Raw genomic sequence first — 19,861 nt, forward strand, 5'->3', positions numbered from 1 at the left:
TAGTAGTAGCAGTGGCATGTCATGCAAGAAAGGAAGTGTATGAGCTTATGAAGCATCAGCCAAAAAAAAAAAAAAAAATCACTCCATTCCCTCCAAATGCCTGTCCAATTATTCCTTAAATTTATTTAACCTATCAACTTCCACAACAACAGATGGAAATTTGTTCCAGCAATTAACCACCCGCTGGCTAAAGGCAAATTTCCGCACATCTATTCTACCTCTGTCTTTTCTTAAATTGAATTTATGCCCCCTTTAGGTTCGTAATCTGAACAAGTGGAAGAATCCCATCAGAATCCAGCGTGCTCAACCCATTCAAGGCCTTATATCTCCTCAATCCTCCCCCTCCACACAGTGTGAGGAGGATGGTTTGGTTTGGATGTGCCAAAAAAAAAAAAAAAAAAACCGAAATGCCCTGTAAGTCCTACAGTCTGTAGGCCTTATATGGCAGTTTATTTTATTTTATTTTTTTCAACTTCATTTGGCACCTTTTTACTCCTCTGTTTTAAAGGAAAGGAACCATAAAACTTAAAAATAGACTGTTGGAAAACACCAAACTTAAAGTGTAGTTCAATTTACATAGGACATATTGTTTCATAGGTCTTCAATAAATTTATTGACCTACGAAAATTAGAAGCAAAACAAATTGAAATATCAAGCATCCCTCAAAACGATGAGGTGCAGTGCCATAGCTACCATGTAGGCAGGAAGGCAATTGCCTTCGGTCCCGAGGCTCGGCGTCTTTGGCTGTCTCCTTTTTTTTTTTTTTTTTTTTTTTTTTTTTTGTAATTTTCATTAATTAAGTAGGGGCCCGAACATGTTCTTTGCCTCCGGGCCCGAAAAAGGATAGCTACGCTACTGATGAGGCGCACATGGATGATCAACGCTTGATATTATATGTTTAGTGGTCTAATCAAAGCAATGTTTTTCAAGGCCTAATATTTTCTACTGGCCCACTGGCATTTACCGGATTGCACTCCTGTCATATAGATTACATTATAAATAAACATTCAGTACATCAACAACATAAAATGCAAACTACATTTGCATTTCTATGTACTGCATGCTGTCATTATGCTTAATTATTTGCAAATGTTTTTTTTTTTTTTTTTTTTTTTTTTGGTTTTTAAGAGCATTAGCAACTAACGCCATATTGCTCCGGGGATATGCGGTGGTCATTCCCTGACTTTTCCGCATCCTCCATTTTTGGTGGATCACGGGCTCGAATCCCGGTCTAATCAAGAAGCGTGTGCTACGCACTGCTGCTCCCGCCAACCTGGCTACGAAAGCGCCGTTTGCAAATGTCTGAGTACATCATGTTTACTACTGCTTAAAACTGAAATATAACATCTAAATATGGTATGAGTAGTGTGCACCCGGCTTCATCATCTATGTAATCAGGGCTGCGACTAGAGATTTTTGGGCATTCGGCATACAAGTGAAAGTCGGAACCATTCTTATATAAACAAGAATGAGGGTGATATTTGTTAACATGTTTTTTTAACAAATATCACCGTTATTCGATATTTCTTTTTTAAAAAATGAAGTTGTGTTAATTTATATTATTAGTTTGAGTTTACAAAAAAATATAAAATGAAAATAAAAAAAAAAACAGTATTAAATTATCTTAAGAAATTTAAAATTTTTGTTTTCTAATTTTGACTTCTGTAAACCTATTAATAATATCCTCATAACAAAGGGTTTTTAGAATATCTTTTTCTATGTACAGTATTGCAGTGCGTTAAGCTTTTGTTCCGAAAGAGTACTGCGTAAATAATTTTTTACCAGTTTCAGTACGGAAAATGAACGCTCTCCTTCGGCATTGCTCATCGGTAATGTTAAAAACAATCTTAAAATTATTCCAACGTTAGGAAATGTGGATATAATTTTGTTTTCGATTATAAAATTCAATTTTTCAGAACCAGTGGCTACATTCTCAGCCTTACTTAATATATCAAACTGTTCCATTTCCACTTTCAGTTCATCAAATTTTACATCTTTACTATAAATTCCCTCAATATAAGTTTTACAGTCATGAATGCTTCTTAGCTATTATTATTATTATTATTATTATTATTATTAGCCACACTGTGCAAGGAAACCTGAGGCTTATGCTGCACTAGCCAAAAAAAATTCCCGAGTAATCCCGAGAGAGAGAGAGAGAGAGAGAGAGAGAGAGGTATCATCAAGAAAAAGAAGAATGATGATATCTATAATCATATATAAATCTAAATTTATTGTTTATATCTTTATATACATCACCTCTTCTAAATTTAGAAGTCGAAGCCAGTGGATTTATTTATTGTATGCAGTAATGACAAATACTTGTGCACGGGCCCATCTTTTCAGCGGGCCCTAGGCACCTGCCTATTTTGCCTAGTGGTAAACAAGCCCTGTAGGTAATACTATTTTTTTTTTTTGGTTAAATGCCTATTACATTAGCATTAGCATTAGCATTAGTAGAGGCATTTGATGCAAGAAAGCAAGCTTATGCAGCATCAGCCAAAAAAAAAAAAAAAACCCACTTCCACTTCATCCCTCTGTTCGTTCAAAATACCTGTCCAGCTGAGCCTTAAACTTATTTAGGCTATGAACCTCCACCACAAGGGATGGCAGTCTGTTCCACCAACCTACCACCCGCTGGCTAAAGGCAAATTTCCGCACGTCTATCCTACATCTGTCTTTCCTCAATTTGAATTTATGCCCTCTCAGGTGATTTTTCTGAGCTTGAGGAAGAATCCCATCAGCATTGAGCATGCTTAAACCATTCAAGGCTTTATACACCTCTATCAGATCACCTCGCTGGTGCCTAGTCTCCAGACACTGTAATTTGCAAAACTTAAGCCTTTCTTCGTAAGTGCACCCCTTTGTTCCATTCACTAATCTTGTTGCCCTTCTCTGTACTCGTTCCAGCAGCTCTACATCCTTCTTGAAATAAGGCCTCCAGACCTGTATACAGTACTCTAGGTGTGGCCTGACCATTGCCTTATACAATGGAATAATCACCTCCTTATCCCTGCTAGAAAAATTCCTGTATATCATTGCCAATACTCCATGAGCTACTCTTGCAGCCCGTCTGCACTGCTCAGAGAACTTCATATCTGCCTGCACAATCACCCCCAAGTCCCTTTCATTCTCTACCATTGTCAGTGTAGTACCACAGAGTTGATACGTTGCTCTGGGGTTGCTGTTTCCCATGTGTAGTACTTTACATTTGTCAATGTTAAACTTCATTTGCCACCTCTCAGCCCATCTGCTCAACCTTTCCAGATCCTGTTGCAGCAGCATAGTGTCAGTAGTGTCCTTGACAACCCTGCCAACCTTTGTATCATCTGCAAACTTGGACATTAAGCTTGATATACCATCATCAATATCATTTATAAATACAGAAAACAATAATGGACCCAACACTGAGCCCTGAGGGACTCCACTAATAACATTAGTCCACGATGAGCAGTGTCCATTGATTACCACTCTCTGTCTTCTCCCCCTCAACCACCCCTTTATCCATAGCAGCAATTTGCCTCCAATGTCACACTGCTCCAATTTGTGTAGCAGTCTTCCATGTGCAACAGTATCAAAAGCCTTTCTAAGATCCAAGTATATAATATCAAAGTTATTCCCTGCATCCAGTTCTTTTGTGACTGCATCATAGTATCCAATCAAGTTGGTCAGGCAAGACTTTCCCTTAACAAAACCATGCTGTGTCTGAGCTATAACTGAAGTCTTGTCTAAATGATCCTGCAGTGCTTCTTTAACCAGTGCCTCCATTAATTTTCCTGGAACAGAAGTTAAGCTCACAGGTCTATAATTACTTGTGTCAGCCTTTGATCCTCCTTTGTGAATTGGGGTCATATTTGCACATTTCCAGTCTATGGGTACCTCCCCTGAGTCCAAGGAAGCTCTCATAATTATGGCTAAGGGTTTGCTTACTTCCTCTGCTGCCTCCTTTAATATAACTGGATAGATCCCATCCACCCCGGGTGCCTTTCTTGTGTTTATCTTCAACAGTTCCTCCTCCACTTTACTCCCAGTTATTTCAAGATTCTGTAGCTTACTGCTAGAGTTGAATACACCTCTGGCATTCCCCTTGCTGAATAACTCCTCATGTGTGAATGTCGATGCAAAATATTCATTTAGTTTGTTAGCTACCTGAGCAGAATCATCAACAGTTGACCCATCAATATCAAGTGGACCAATCTGATTCATCCCCTGCCTTCTAGAGTTTATAAGTAAAGAACTCTTTGCTGTTTTTCTTTGCATCCCTTGCCATGGATTTCTCGTAATCTGCCTTCGCTTGCCTAACCTCCTTTGTAACTTGGTTGCATATCAACTTGTATCTATCATAGGCTTCTGTGTCATGTGTTAATATGTAAGTATTCCATGCATTTTTCTTCTCTGCCATATGCCTCATTAGTTCATCTGACATTCATTTTGGCCTAAACCTTGAACAATATTTCTTAGTTGGTATGTAAAGCCTAGTAGCTTCCAAGATAAGTTCTTTGAATGCTTCCCATTTTGAATTTGCTGTTGGTAACATCATCAGTTGGTCCCACTGTATAGTATTTAAATACAGTCTCAGACCTACATAGTCGCCTTTACGAAAGCAAAACCCTTTCCCTTTATCCCTGATGGTAATTAACTCTTTGAGTAAATCCCACTTCAGCACACTGTGATCACTGCCACCTAGTGGTTCATTTATCTGCAGATTCTTAATGCATGAAGAATCACTGCTGATAATCAAATCAAGAGTATTACTCCCTCTAGTTGCCTCCCGAACATGCTGATGTAGAAAACAATCATCCAATAAATCCACAAAAGCCCTGCTAGTGTGTGAGTAACCAGCCCCCAAATTCCAGTCAATATCTGTGAAATTAAAATCTCCCATTATAAGACTCTCTGATTTACTGGCCCACTCTATTTCCCTGTACAGTTCCTTATTATACTCATCAGAGTCGTCAGGCCTATAGCACACTCCTACTCTCAATTTTGATCTCCTAATGCTTATGTCACACCAGACTGACTCAACACTGCACTGTCCAGCGATGTCGACTGGCTTCACTTCCTTGGTTTTTATGTGTTTCTTAACTAATAGCATAACCTCTCCCCCCTTCCTATCCTTTCTGTAGACGTTGTACTCCCCAAATTGCAGTTCTGCATCCCTTATATCTGTGTGACACCACGTCTCTGATATCCCAACAATATCTGCCGTTGATGTTTTGAGCAATACCTCAAATTCATCAAATTTATTTACTAAACTCCCTGCATTGGTGTACACGCAAGTATACCTGCACCTGTTTCTATTCTTAGCTACCCTAACACAACCCATGTGTTCACTTGTACCGCAATGGCTCCCAGCAGTCTCTGAAATACCATGCATCTTGTTTTTCAGGCTTCTGCGCATTCTAATAGAAGCAGTGCAAGAATCTCTTTCACCTCTGCCAGTGGCTACTGTCAATCTATTGGTCTTTGTCTCCCCCCAAGCTAGCAGTTTTCCGACCCACCTAACACTGCCTCGATAGCATCAGCAAATATTCTTGCACCCTTTCTATTTAAGTGTATCCCATCCCTGTAGAAGCAATCTCTCCTGTTAACAAGTACAGTCCAGGCTGAAAAAAATTCTACCCCTTGAGCCTTGCACAATCTTTCCAGGACCAAATTGATCGACAAGGCTCTCATCATATACTCCCTCCTATCGTGTCTGGGCAGAATTGCAGACACTTTCAAATTCAACCCTAATTCTCGGCTTTTGTTCAACAGTGACCTGTACTTGTTAAGTAATTCTGCCGGTGTCCTAGAAGAATATTATTAGTGCCAACGTGTAGAAGTATATCACCTTTTGTGCCCTTAAAAGATGATATTCGCTCTACAACGTCATCAACCTTTGCCCCTGGCAGACATACCCTGGTCCTGTTCCACCTATCTTTTTTACAAAGCATGTTCCCTGTTTCCCTGACAATAGAGTCACCAACAACTACTAATTCCTTCGGGACCAGCGCATTCTGCCTTGGGGATTGTCTCTGTGTCACGCGATGCCCATGTGCAAGCTCTGGCGTTGATGTGGGCAGCTGAGAGCTTGATGGGCCCCTCAATTTAGTTTCTTCGAGGGCATCCACCCTGTCCTTCAAGCTCTCATATAGGCCCACAAGAACGCCTAGTTGTTGCCTGATATCGATACACTCCTTGCATCGCGCACACAGAAAGACATCCCCCTTGGCAGTATCATGTCCCGTACCCGATTGCTCTGCAAACATCAAGCAATGAGTATTCTTCATGGAGTATTCTTCCTTATAAACGTATTTACGCCTAGGTATTTTACTGAATGGTAGGAAAAATATATTCGACGCCCTATAAGTCGATAAGTATATAAGGTTTCTAATTGTGTTGATTATTTTAAAACGCGAAAACAGTACAACACGATATCAATGCTACATGACAAGCAAACATACAGTTCACATTAGTGTGTTATTATATGCAATGTTGGTTGTCATGCTCATTGAACGACGGTAACAAACCAGTCATTGGACGTCGTAATCCCTCGTCTTCGCTCGCGGTGGTAACAGTATGGTAGTTTCACTACTGGTTTAAAGTACCTTTTTGTATATACAGTATACGTATGTATAATCGTATTCAGTCTCGCTCACCGTTAGTATCACCACCACTAGTAGGCAGACCGGTATGTAACTCTCATGTGATTTTTGTTTACTGGTGCATCGGTTTCTTTGCCTGTGATGCAACACGTGTGTTTGGTGTTTTTTTTTTTTTTTTTTTTTATCTAGAAGATTGTTCAGCAGTTTAATCTTTTGGAAATTTCTTGATTCAGTTTTAATCAAGATATGATTTTTCCAATACTCATTCAGTGAAGAAAGTAAGTCCCGTTAATTATTTTGAGAACACTGACGTAACCTTTATAACTCACAGTGTGCTGTACAGCATCGTTGTCGTACATTCTCTTGAAAGCTAGTTACATATCCTAAAAATTCTAAATTCTAAAGCTAGACATTCGGAAACGGAAGAAATAAAGATATAGGAAGAAAATAAATAAAGGTCGAAGTGCTTTCGGTGCGCATCAGCTACTTCAACAATTTTATTTTGGACCAGTGGCGTGATAATTATACCTTCCTAGGGTGCAAGGCAAAATGGAGTTTGGAGACCTCATCTAAAGAAAAAAAAAAAACTAATAAAGAACATTTTCAATTTCATTTTATTGTGACATAAGAACTAAATATAAAATTTCATCAAAATCAGTAAAACCATTTTTGAAATTAAGCTTCATTGCTAGGTAGAAAGTTCAGTTTCCGATAAAAAAAAAATCTTAGTAAAAAACAGCAATGAGATTTTGAAACTGATTTTAGGGCCCTAGGCAGATGTCTTTTTTGCCTATAGGATAACGTGCCACTGTTTTTGGATAACTTTGGTGATTTGGCACAATCAGGGGTGGGCAGAGAGGGCATAGCCCCCCCCCCAAACAAAAATTTGAAATTAAAGAAAAAGAACACAGGAGGCATTCTAAAAAAAAAACTCAAAAGACTTATCGCCAAAAGCCTAGGTAGAAAGTTCAGTTTCCGATAAAAAAAAATCTTATTAGTAAAAAACAGCAATGAGATTTTGAAACAGTGATTTTAAGGCCCTAGGCAGATGTCTTTTTTGCCTATAGGATAACGTGCCACTGTTTTTGGATAACTTTGGTGATTTGGCACAATCAGGGGTGGGCAGAGAGGGCATAGCCCCCCCACCAAAAAAACAAAAACTTGAAATTAAAGAAAAAGAACACAGGAGGCATTCTAAAAAAAAAACTCAAAAGCCTTATCGCCATGCCCCCCCCCCCATGATGGTATCTCGATACGCCACTGGGCACAATTGTGTGATTTTATTCGCTTTGTAGTGGGCTTGCTTGCAAATTGCAGTCAACTGCTGATCATACATAATTGTAGTTCGACAAATAGCTCAACGAAGCAGTTATGGTGCTTCAGTTTATCGTAAGTCTGTGACAGTAGCTCTAAATTCTAGTTATCGGTAACAATTGGGAATGCACTTTAAAAGTTCCAGTGACTAAATTCAGAACGGTTTGCAATCCAGACTATCAGTGTTTTTTAATTGTGTGGGTTGTTTTTAGCGTGGATTTTTTAATAGACTTTCATTTTTGGCTAGTGAAAAAAGGTCAGCTTAGTTTACAAAATCATCAGATCTTCATGCTGCAAGGCAGACATTTTAAACTGATTTTAAGTTTGCTCATGAGTACACAGCTTTTGAATTTGAGAAACTTTTGCTATGCCCAAACAACTCAAAGTCACCATTGTTTCCTGAGATGCAGTCAGGTGAAGAAAACTTATTCTTAACTTTAGTCCTAAAATCTTTTCCTACTTCTCAGAAAAAAAAACTATTATAGATTACACCCAGGGTCCTGAGCTGGATATCATCATGCTTCTCTTTCTTGGTGATTCCCTTTTACTTTTGTCTCTCTCTCTCTCTCTCTCTCTCTCTTTTAGGGTAACTGAGGAATTTTTTTTTTGGCTGGTGCAGCATAAGCCTCAGGCTTCCTTGCACCATACAGCTGATAATAATAATAAAAAAAATAATATGCAATTTAGTTGCTTTGGCACAAAAACAACATTCTCCAAAAAAAAAAAAAATTGATCTGGTGTTCCCATGTTAGTTTTCCAATCATATCATCATGTTATATTTACTGTAGATAACCCTGATTTATAACCCTTCACGGTGCACCAAAAAAAAAAAACAGGCTTTCTATTTGGCACCCATCATTACATATCTACTTTTTGGTGGAATGGGTGCAGAGAAGGGCAACTAGATTGGTGAAGGGAATAGAAGGGTGCTCTTAACTAGAAAGGCTTCAATTCTGGAAATTGCAATGTGTTGAGATGAGCACCTGCGGAGAGATCTGACTGAGGTGTTTAAAACCTTGAATTGATTGAGTAAGATGAATGTTAATGGTATTGTTCCACTTGCTGGGACTACACACATGAGGGGGCATAAATTCAAGTTGAGGAAGCATGGTGGCAGGATAGATTTGTGGAAGTTTGCCTTCAGCCAGTGGGTGGTTGACTGTTGGAATAGGCTTTCATCTGTTGTTGTTGTGGAGGTGGATGGATTAAATAAATTCAAGGGCGAACTAGACAAATTCTTGAAGGGTATGGATGGGAGAAGGTTGGTTTTTTTTTTTTTTTTTTTTTTTTTTGGCTGATTCTATATAAGCTTGCTTCCTTGTATCATTTGCCATTACTACCACTACTTAAGAGCAGCAAACGGTACAAATCACCTCTGTCTTTATGGTGGAATACAGTTCTACTATATAGGATGGTTAAGGCTGTCACATTTTAAATTACAAAAAGGACACCAACTTTTTTTTTTGTAATGAAATATGTTTCTGGGGTATATAAAATTAGAATTATAAAAAAAAAATTTAAATATTTTGTAAACATAATATTTAAAAAGTAGATTTAAACAGTTAAAAAAAGGTTATGCAAACGATGCATTTCTTTGATTCAGTTTGTGTTTTTCACTAAGAGTGTGTTTGAGAAAGTCACCTTTTCCTTTATTTGATACTTACATAATAGCAATCATGACGTTTGCTGCTCCTTTTTTTTATGCAAGGGTATTTTTTTCCCATGTTTCTGAATATGATGCTGACCATTTTGATATTTTTAATATGGGTATATAGTAAATAATAAAACATTTTAACTGACCAGTATTGTAAAGCTAACTGTTAATACTCTTGACATGTGGCACCGTATGCCGTTTCATTTATTCATAGAATGTTTGGGTCGCTGGGACACTGGGCAAAATCCTGGTGCATCGGTTGCCTAGAGGCTGGATTCTATACAAAATTGCATTCATACGTAACATAATGGGCTGCTTGTAGATATTTGCCCAGTCAGTTTTATGCTCCCAATCTGCCCTGGATTCTATGTGTGCACAAATGTCAATTGGTAGTTGGTATATACTCCAATAGAAATTGTATAAGGATAAACTTTAGAATATTTAGTTAGTGCCAACACAATCTGACAAAATTGCCATTAATGCTTATTATATTAAAATTTGCATATAAAATAAACTTTAATTTGTTTATTCTGCATTAACCTGGTAAGCTGGATATTTGGCAGCCCTAGAGGTGGTGCATCTAGAACCTCTCTAAGTCGCTGTCGCACTCTACAAAATAGAGCAGTCAGTTGAGTTAATGATTCCTATATTACAAATTCATTCTGCTCCATTTCACACACACCCACACACACACACACACACACACACACAGTTTCTGCTGTGTGCCTCTTCTGCTGATATTTCTATGAGCACTGTTCTGAGTTATTTCACTTTGAACTTCCAAACCAGTTTGAATACGTATATCAGTTAGTCAACATCCATTCACAGTTCAGCTTCAAGCTTTTCAAATTAACTTTTCTTGTCCATTTAACCGTTCTACTTCTGCTATCTTGAACAACTTTGAACTTATTTTGTGAAAATTACAATCTACAAAATTTAGTTTAGTGCCAACATGTATCGTGTGTCTTCTCAATCTGTGCATATCAGAATACTGAGAATAGTAATCTACTGTAATACCACTTACATCTTAATACTTTAGGTTTTGTAACCTTTCATAAGTTTAACATAAAAAAAAAATAATTATATATATTATTATTATTAATATATGTTTATGTCTCTCTGTTGTGTGTGTGTGTGTGTGAGAGAGAGAGAGAGAGAGAGAGAGAGAGAGAGAGAGAGAGAGAGAGAGAGTCGACTATTGAACCTAACTTCATGTGGGTTTTTTTGAATAACCGAGCTTAAATCAGAATAGTTGATGATCCTGCTCAGGTAGCAAACAAACTGAATGGGTATTTTGCATCTACATTCACACGTGAGGAGTTATTAAGGTTTGAAAATGGCAGAAGGTTATCAAATTGTAGCAGGGTGCTTAATGATTTTGTAATAACTGAGTTCAAAGTGGAGGAGTAATTGTTGAACTTAAACATGAAAAAGGAACTTGGAGTGGATGGGATCTATCCAGTTATATTAAAGGAGGCAAAAAAGGAACTACGCAAACCCTTAGCCTTATGAGAGCATCCTTGGACTCAGGGGAGTTTCCCACAGACTGGAGATGTGCAAATGTATCCCCAATTCATAAAGGAGGATCGAAGGGTGACACGAGTAATTACAGGTCAGTTAGTTTAACTTCCGTTCCGGATAAAATAATGGAGTCTGGTTAAAGATGCATTGCAGGATCATCTAGACAAGACTGCAGAAATAATTCAGACACAGCATGAGTTTGTTAAAGGAAAGTCTTATCTGACAAATTTGATTGGTTATTATGATGTGGTTACAAAGGAACTGGATGCATAAAATAATTTTGATATCATATACTTGGATTTCAGGAAAGCTTTTGATACTGTTGTGCATGGAAGACTACTGTACATTGGAACAGAATGGTATTAAGGGTAAGTTGCTACAATGGATAAAAGGATGGTTGAGTGGGAGAAGACAGAGGGTGGTAATCAATGGGTGCTGCTCTTCGTGGACTAATGTTATTAATGGAGTCCCACAAGGTTCGGTGTTGAGTCCACTGTTATTTTGTATATTTATCAATGATATTGATGAAGGTATATCAGGTTTAGTGTCGAAGATGATGCAGATGATACAAAGGTTGGCAGATGATACAAATTCGCAGACGATACAAAGGTTGGCAGGGTTGCTAATGACAGTAATGGCAGTGTGTACTGCAACAGGATCTAGAAAATTTGGCAGATGGGCTGAGAAGTGGCAACTGAAGTTTAACCTTGAAAATGCAAAGTACTGCATATGGGTAGAAGTAACCCCAGAGAAACGTACCAACTGTGTGGTACTACACTTAAGGTGGTAGAAAATGAAAAAGACCTGGGAGTAACTGTGCAGTCAGATATGAAGTTTTCTGAGCAATACAGACAGGCTGCCAGGGCAGGTCAATGGGTTTTGTCAATGATATATAGGAATTTTGCTAGCAGGGAAAAGGAGGTGATTGTCCTTCTGTATAAGGCAATGGTCAGACCACACCTTGAGTACTTCGTATAGGTCTGGAGGCCTCATTTTAGGAAGGATGTAGATTTGCTTGAGTGTGTATAGAGCAGGGCAACAAGATTGGTGAGGGGAATGAAGAGAGGCTTAAGTTCTTCCAATTGCAGCGGCTGGAGACTAGGCACATACGAGGTGATCTAATTGAGGTGTATAAGGCCTTGAATGGGTTGAGCATACTGAATTCTGATGGGATTCTTCCACTTGTTCAGATTATGAACCTAAGGGGGCATAAATTTAAATTGAGGAAAGACATGCAGAATAGATGTGCGTAAATTTGCCTTTCTTCTTCTTCTTCTTTGGTCCTTAGCTGGCAGCTGGGGGAGGCGGTTGGCCACGCAACCAGTATGCTGCTGTAGGTGCCGCAGGGTTTCGGACTTGCTCTGTGATGTTCTTCCATACCTTATGATCAATGGCGTCAGTCCTGGCCTGGTTAAGGTCGAGATGTCGGCTCTTCAAGTCATTTTCCACTTGCTTGGCCCACGTTTTCCTAGGCGCGGTCCGTTGGATGCTCCATTGGGTGGGTCGTTGTCTCCAAAGGAGTCTGGATGGTATTCTGTTCGTGCCCATTCTACATACGTGGCCAAACCATCTAAGCCTTCGCTTCTGGATTTGGTCGGCAATGGTTGGTTGCTGTTGGCATCTGGCGCAGATGGTATCATTAGTGATGCGGTCGCGAAGAGAGATGCCCAAGATCTGCCGCAGGCATCACATTTGGAATACCTCAAGTTTGTTCAAATCTAACTTGAGACAAATCCATGTTTCCGATCCGTAAAGAAGAATGGGCAGAATCCACGTCCGGAAGAGTCGGATTTTAGTCTTTGTGGAAATGTTGGTCCTCTTCCACAGACACCATTTGAGCGAGGTGAACGCAGTGGCCGCCTGTCCAATTCTGCTGTAGATTTCCATGGTGGATGCAACTTTCTTCTCCTGGACCAGCGACCCAAGGTATTTAAAGTCCTGCACTTGCTCAATCTGGACGCCTTCGAGATAGATGGTGGCTTGCGACCCATCTGTTGTCAGGGCCTTTGTCTTACCAGCATTGATCTTCAAACCGTATGGCCGGGCAATGCGGGCAATGTCGTAGAGGATGTCCGTGGCTTCAGCGTCGTTACTGGCAAGGATAGCACTATCATCAGCAAACATCAGGTCAGTCACATAGTGATCCTTGTCATATTGTATGCCCTGTCTGTTTCTGAATGCTTGCCTCATAATGGCGTCGACCACGATGTTGAAAAGCAACGGGGAGGCTACATCCCCTTGGCGGACTCCAGTTTGGATGGCAAATTCCTCAGATAAATCGTTCTGGATGCGCACCTGGCTGGTTAAACCATTGTATGCAGTTTGGAGGAGTGTGATGACTTTTCGAGGTACATGTTCAACCTCTATTAGTTTCCATAAGGCAGGCCGGTGGACACAGTCGAAAGCAGACTTAAAGTCAATGAAAACAATGACGGTTCGCTGTCCACACCGGATCCTCTCCTCCATCAGCTGACGAATGGCAAAGATTTGATCACAGCATCCTCGCCCGGGTCTAAATCCTGCCTGTTCTTCTCGACTGGTTTGCTCGCGATGTTTTTGCATTCTTGACTGGATGATCTTCATAAAGACCTTTCTGATGATGGAAAGGAGGCTGATGCCACGGTAGTTCTTGCAGTCCCGGTTATCACCTTTCTTGTGGATCGGTACGATAATGGCTTTCCTCCATGTTAGCAGAATTTGTTCAGTGCACCAGATGGTTTTGAGGAGCGAGTGTAGTCGGCGAAGCAGTACATCTCCCCCGGCTTTGATCGCTTCTGTGGTGACTTGGTCCACTCCTGGTGCCCTGCCATTCTTCAGGGATTGTATGGCTGCTTTCACTTCTTCTACTGTAGGCTCAACATCGACCATGGAGACCTCAGGGGGGGTCGATTGAGAGTGCTTTTGCTGGCGGTCCCTGAGGTGGGTCGTGATTATACAAAGCTTTGAAGAATTCACTCCACCGTTGCAGGCGTTCAGATGGTGATTGCACGAAGGTCCCATCAGCATTCTTATTGTTGTCACTAATCAATTTGGTCTTCCCACTCAGACATCTGAGGGTGCGGTAGAGAGTGCGGTACTCGTTCTTGGATGCCGCCACTTCAAGATCGTCTGCCACTTGGTTCCAGTATGCTTCTCTTTCTGCTGTCATTCTTTGTCGGACTTCTCAGTTTAGCTGCCGGTACCGTTCAAAGTCGACCAACTTTGCCTGTTTCCATTTGTCCACGAGGTCGAGGCACTCTTCTGATATCCATGGTTGCGTTCGACGTCGGGCAGGTGGACATAGGGGCTTGGCACATTCCAGGATGGCATCAGAGATCTGCTTTTCTTCTTCATTTATATCCTCTGGCACGGCCAGCATCTCGAAGCGGTTGGATAGGGCGATCTGATATGCCTGTTTGTTGGCAGCATTCATTAGCTGCCTCCAGTCCAGCTTGGCTGACCGAGATGATCTTTTTGCATGCCGTAATTTGAGCTGCACCTTAGCCCAGATGAGGTAGTGGTCAGATCCGCAATCAGATCCCCTCATGGCACGAACGTCCATGAGTGATGAGCGAAATTTGGCATTGATCAAAATGTAGTCCAGGATTGCTGAGTTCTTGCCAGATGGATTTCGCCATGTAAGTTGATGTTTTTGAGGGTGCTGGAAATGGCTGTTTCCAATGATCAGGTTGTTAGATGCGGCAAAGGACAACAAACGTAGTCCGTTGTCATTGATCTTCCCATGGCCGAACTTGCCCATTGTTGTTTCCCAACCAGATCTGTCCACGCCAATGTGGGCATTAAAGTCCCCTGCGAGGATGATCACTTCTGTCTGCGGAATTGAATCCAGCGTATGTTGGAGCTGGTTGTAGAAGTCATTCTTGGTCGGGTCCAGGCTAGTCTCAGTTGGCGCATAGGCGGAGATAATATGGGTCTTGATGGTGCCCTTGACAGTAAGGACTGCCAGGCGGTCCGATATTGGTTGGAAAGCGATCACACTACTGGTGGCCTGAGCATCGACCATAAAGCCCACTCCTGCTTCTCGTTTCTCACCACCAGAGTAGAATAGCATAACCGCTTCGTTAGGTGCTGGTGGTTGGATGATCATCGTTCCAGACCCGGTGAGCCTTAATTCGGATAATGCCGCGATTGATATCTTGCACCTAAGTAGTTCTTGGGCAATGATTTCCTTTTGTCCAACGTGGTGCCCCGTTCAAACATTCCATTCGCCAATGTTAATTGTCCTTTTCGGCGTAGTAAGCTTATTGCTGTGGCCAGTGATCCACTTCACACCAGCACCTTGGGTCCCCAGTGCTGCCGCATCGGCTACCCCGGATGCGGTAACATTGTTATAAGAGCTTTTATTTAATTGCTGGAACAAACTTCCATCTGTCGTTGTGGAAGTTGATAGGTTAAATAAATTTAAGGAGGAACTGGACAAACATTTAGAGGGAATTGTTTTGTAAATGTTTTTTTTTTTTTTTTTTTTTGGCTGATGCTGCTTAAGCTCATACACTTGCTTTCTTGCATCCCATGCCACTAGTACTACTATAGTGATGGATGATTTATAATGATGGATTTTAACTTTGCAGACATTGACTTGAACTTGTAGATTGGTTACTTGCACTCTAGCAAGACTTTTGTGGTTTATTTGATGATTGTTTTCTATAGCAGCATGTTAGAGAGGCAACAAGAGAGAGAAATACTTCTTTTCTGATTATCAGCAGTGATTTTTCATGCATTAAGAATCTGCATATAAATGAACCACTAGGTAGCAGTGATCACAATGTGTTGACGTGGGATTTACTTATAGATGTTATTCAAGGGTAAAGGGAAGGGCATTTGCTTTCATGAAAGAGACTACAGTGGGATCAGACAATTTTTTAAATTCAATACAGTGGGACCAACTGATGATGTTACCAAAAAAAGTTCTAAATGGGATGCATTCAGACAAATAATCGTAGAAGCTACTAGGCTTTTCATACCAATTAAGAAATATTGTTCAAGAAATACCTAAATGGATGTCAAATGAACTAATGAAACTTTTGGCTGAGAAGAAAAATGCATAGGATGCATATAAATTATCAGGTGATACAGAAGCCTATGATAGATATAAACTGGTCTGTAACAAAGGGGCAATCTTCTTGTCTGTCCAATATAATTGGATACTATGATGCAGTAACTTCAGTCAGCAATCCTTCTGCCAGCAATGGTTGATAGTTGGAAAAACTTCCATTTGTTAATATTAGTTGTGGAAAAATGATGCAAGAAAGCAAATTTATGAAGCATTAGCAAAAAAAAAAAGTCTTCCCACATCACTTCTCCATCCTCTTCAATAATTTATCCAGTTCTTCCTTAAATTTATTCAAACTATCCACAACAACAGATAGAAGTTTGTTCCAACAATCAACAACCTGCTGGCTAAAGGCAAACTTCTGCACATCTATCCTGCAACCACTCTTATCTCAATTTGAATTTATGTCCCCCTCATGTGTTGTAGTAGGAGCAAGAGGAAGGATGCCATCAGCATTCAGCTTGCTCAATCCATTCAATGGCTTAAACACCTCTGTCATATCACCTCGCAGGTGCCTAGTGTCCAGATGCTGAAATTTGCAGAATTTGAAGCCTTTCTTGGGAACACTACCGTTTTGCTCCCTTCACAAATCTCATTGCCCTTCTCACCTGTTCCAAAAGATCAATATCCTTCCTAAAATGAGGCCTCCAGATCTGTGTGCAGTACTCAAGATGTGGCTTAACCATTGCCTTGAACAGTGGAATAATCTCCTCTTTATTCCCACTAGCAAAGTTCCTAGCAGCCTATCTGCAGTTCTCAGAGAATTTCATATCTGACTGCTCACTCTCAGATCGTTTTCATTTTCCATTACCATGAGTTGTAGCAGCACACAGTTGGTACTTTAATCTGCAATGAGTGGTTACTGCCCACATGCAGTGCAGTACATTGCATTTGTCATTGTTAAATTTCAAGTGATGGTAAATTTTAATTGCCTTTTCTTAGTCCACCCGCTTAACTTTTCTAGATATTTTTTCAGTATTTACACTGATTACTATTAATAATCAGAGAAAGATACTGTAAGAATTACCATGTATACATGTACCATGCTGTACCAAGTATCAATGTACCATGCAATACCAGGCATGAATTTACTACACCAATTTATAACATCTGTACACTTATACATTAAGCCTGATATGTCTTCATTAATAAATATAGAAACAACGTGCCCAGCACTGAACCCTGGGGTACTCCACTAATAATATTAGTCCACGAAGAACAGTGTCCATCGATTACCACTCTCTGTCTTCTCCCACCAAACCATCCCTTTATCCATAGCAGCAACTTACCCTTAATGCCACACTTCTCCAATTCAAAGTACAGTCTTTTATGTGCAACAGTATCAAAAGCCTTCCTAAGATCCAAGTATATGATATCAAAATTATTTTTTGCATCCAGTTCCTTTGTGACCACATTGTAGTATTGGTCAGACAAGATTTTCCCTTAACAAATCCATGCTGTGTATGAACTATAACTGCAGTCTTGTCTGGATGATCCTGCATTGCTTCCTTAACCAGTGACTCCATTATCTTCCCTGGAACAGAAGTTAAACTAAGAGGTCTGTAATTATCTGTGTTACTCTTTGATTCCCCTTTGTGAATCGGGAATATATTCACACTTCTCCAGTCCATGGGAACCTCCCCTGAATCCAAGGATGCTTTCATAATTATTGCTAAGTGTTTGCTTACTTCCTTTGCTGCCACCATTAATATAATTGAAAGATCCCATCCACCCTAGGTGCCTTTCTTACGTTTAACTTCATCAATTTCTTTTCCACTTTCCTCTCAGTTATTACCAAAATCATTTAGCTCCCAGTAAGAGTGTGATAAACTTCTGGCCTCCACTTCCCTAGAGAATTCCTAGTGAATGTAAATGCAAAATACGTTCAGTTTGTCAGCTACCTGAGCAGGATCATCAATAGTCGAGCGATTGATATCAATTGGACCAATCTGATTCATCCTCTTCCTTCTAGAGTTTTCATAAGTAAAGCAATATAATGTTTACATAAGTAATGTTTAAATAAGCAAATCAATAATAATCAATTTATTGGAAAAAAAGGCCTTGTGCATTTGGGACAAACATTCCGATCAGTCTTGTTTTTCACTGATAAACTGTAGAAATAATTCTTGAATAATAAAACTGTACATATAAATTATATAATTAAAATACAAAGCTAAAAGTATAAAAGCAAAACAAAGAATAAATTAAGAGCAATAAAACATGAGCCTAGAATATAAAATAAAAATTATAAAATAAAATAATACACATTCAATACACATAGCTTTGAGTTATGTGCTTCTTCATCTACTATAGAAATGATGGTTCAGCAGTCATTTTATACCAGGAGAGTATGATGTGGCAAAAAAAGGCATATACATAAACTTGTGCAAAATATACTAAACATGTATTAGTCATGCTTGGGAGAAACAGGATGGCATTCATTAGTTGTTAAATAATAGTGTAATTAGTTTCTCCATAATAGTATGTATGTGGGCCCTCACTGAAACTCACATTCACCCTACTCATAGTGTTTTAACTGTGAGTGAAGTGATTAGTGTGTTCAAGGATATGGGAAAATTGTTTGAGAATAAGCTGTGTGTGTGCATGGTCTAGGATATGGGAAAATAGTTTAGGAATAAGGTGTGTGTGGTCTAAGATATAGGAAAATTGTTTAAGTTTACATGCTACTCCATCCAGTAATGCTCTGCCACAGCAGAACATTAAAAATTGGCCAGGTGGATAGCCTCCTCATGCTCTGAGACATGATCACGTAACCTACAAACAGTTTTATCTAAATAGCGCACTCCACAATCTGGGCAGGTAATCCAATAAGTGGATTTACCCTGTTGTAATAGGAGAATGACTGATTTTGTCCTATAAATAATAATAAATTGCAATCTCCTGCCGGATGCAACTAATATGATAGCATCACAGCATCATGATGTGACTGTAAATACCCAGATAGTGTGGGGGGGATAAGTTGATATCTAAAAGATAATTGAGACAGAAATCCAGAGACAGAAATGTTAGATAAGCAAGTATTTAAAAGCATATTGGTAAACAACCTTGTGACTGTATTTTAATGTAAAATGTGTATTTTTTCAGTGAAATTTAATTTATAGTGCAGTGTGTACTTTCCTGCTTTTTTTTGAGAAATCCTGTATTCATTCCTGTTTTTTTCCTGCCTAGAAATATCTAATCTTTAGCTTTTTATAAGTCAAATGTTGGGAGCTATGATTATGTAGTACACAGAGATCTGATCCCATGTTTTTTTTTCAGTTTTATACATTAACATGAATATTTCTTTGTTGTTGAAACAGGGATTGTGATCACTCTTCTTCTGTACCATCTGGAAAAGGCCTGTGAGTTCCATCCTGATGGAACTTTTATGTGCTTTTTTTTTAGAATTCATGGCCAAGTTAGTTGGTCTTAGGTAAGGAACACCTTTTTTTTAAAAAACATGCTTTGGATTTTTCATCCAGAAACTGACCATACAGTACACACAATTTATAGATATAATATACTAATACCTCATGGCCCTTAGTTTCTTTGATGTAAATCTAAAAGCTACTTCTAAATGTGTATTAAAAATGATAATGTTAAAGAAATAAAGAATATCTGACAGCAAAAACTGTGATCATCTGAAAATTGTTGTGCAATTACAGAAAGTGTCAATTAATTATTAAATCTGTAATCATTGTTTAGAACATGAAAGTGGCAATTTTGACAGTT

The 19,861-nt window shown here is 39.4% G+C and overlaps 1 protein-coding gene across 1 annotated transcript in view; it reads left to right on the forward strand.

Annotated features, from left to right (window-relative positions):
- The first annotated feature begins 6,805 nt into the window (after positions 1-6,805).
- The window catches only part of LOC150078356 (protein O-mannose kinase-like), a 73,647-nt gene continuing 60,591 nt past the window's right edge, over positions 6,806-19,861 (forward strand). The window contains exon 1 of the mRNA XM_090384542.1: positions 6,806-6,865. The gene's annotated coding sequence lies outside the window, so the exon portion shown is untranslated. The remainder of the gene's footprint in view (positions 6,866-19,861) is intronic.

This window comes from Mastigoproctus giganteus, chromosome 11 (genome assembly GCF_048544385.1).
Source record: "Mastigoproctus giganteus isolate SK-2022 chromosome 11, ASM4854438v1, whole genome shotgun sequence".
Taxonomy (NCBI): Eukaryota; Metazoa; Arthropoda; class Arachnida; order Uropygi; family Thelyphonidae; genus Mastigoproctus; species Mastigoproctus giganteus.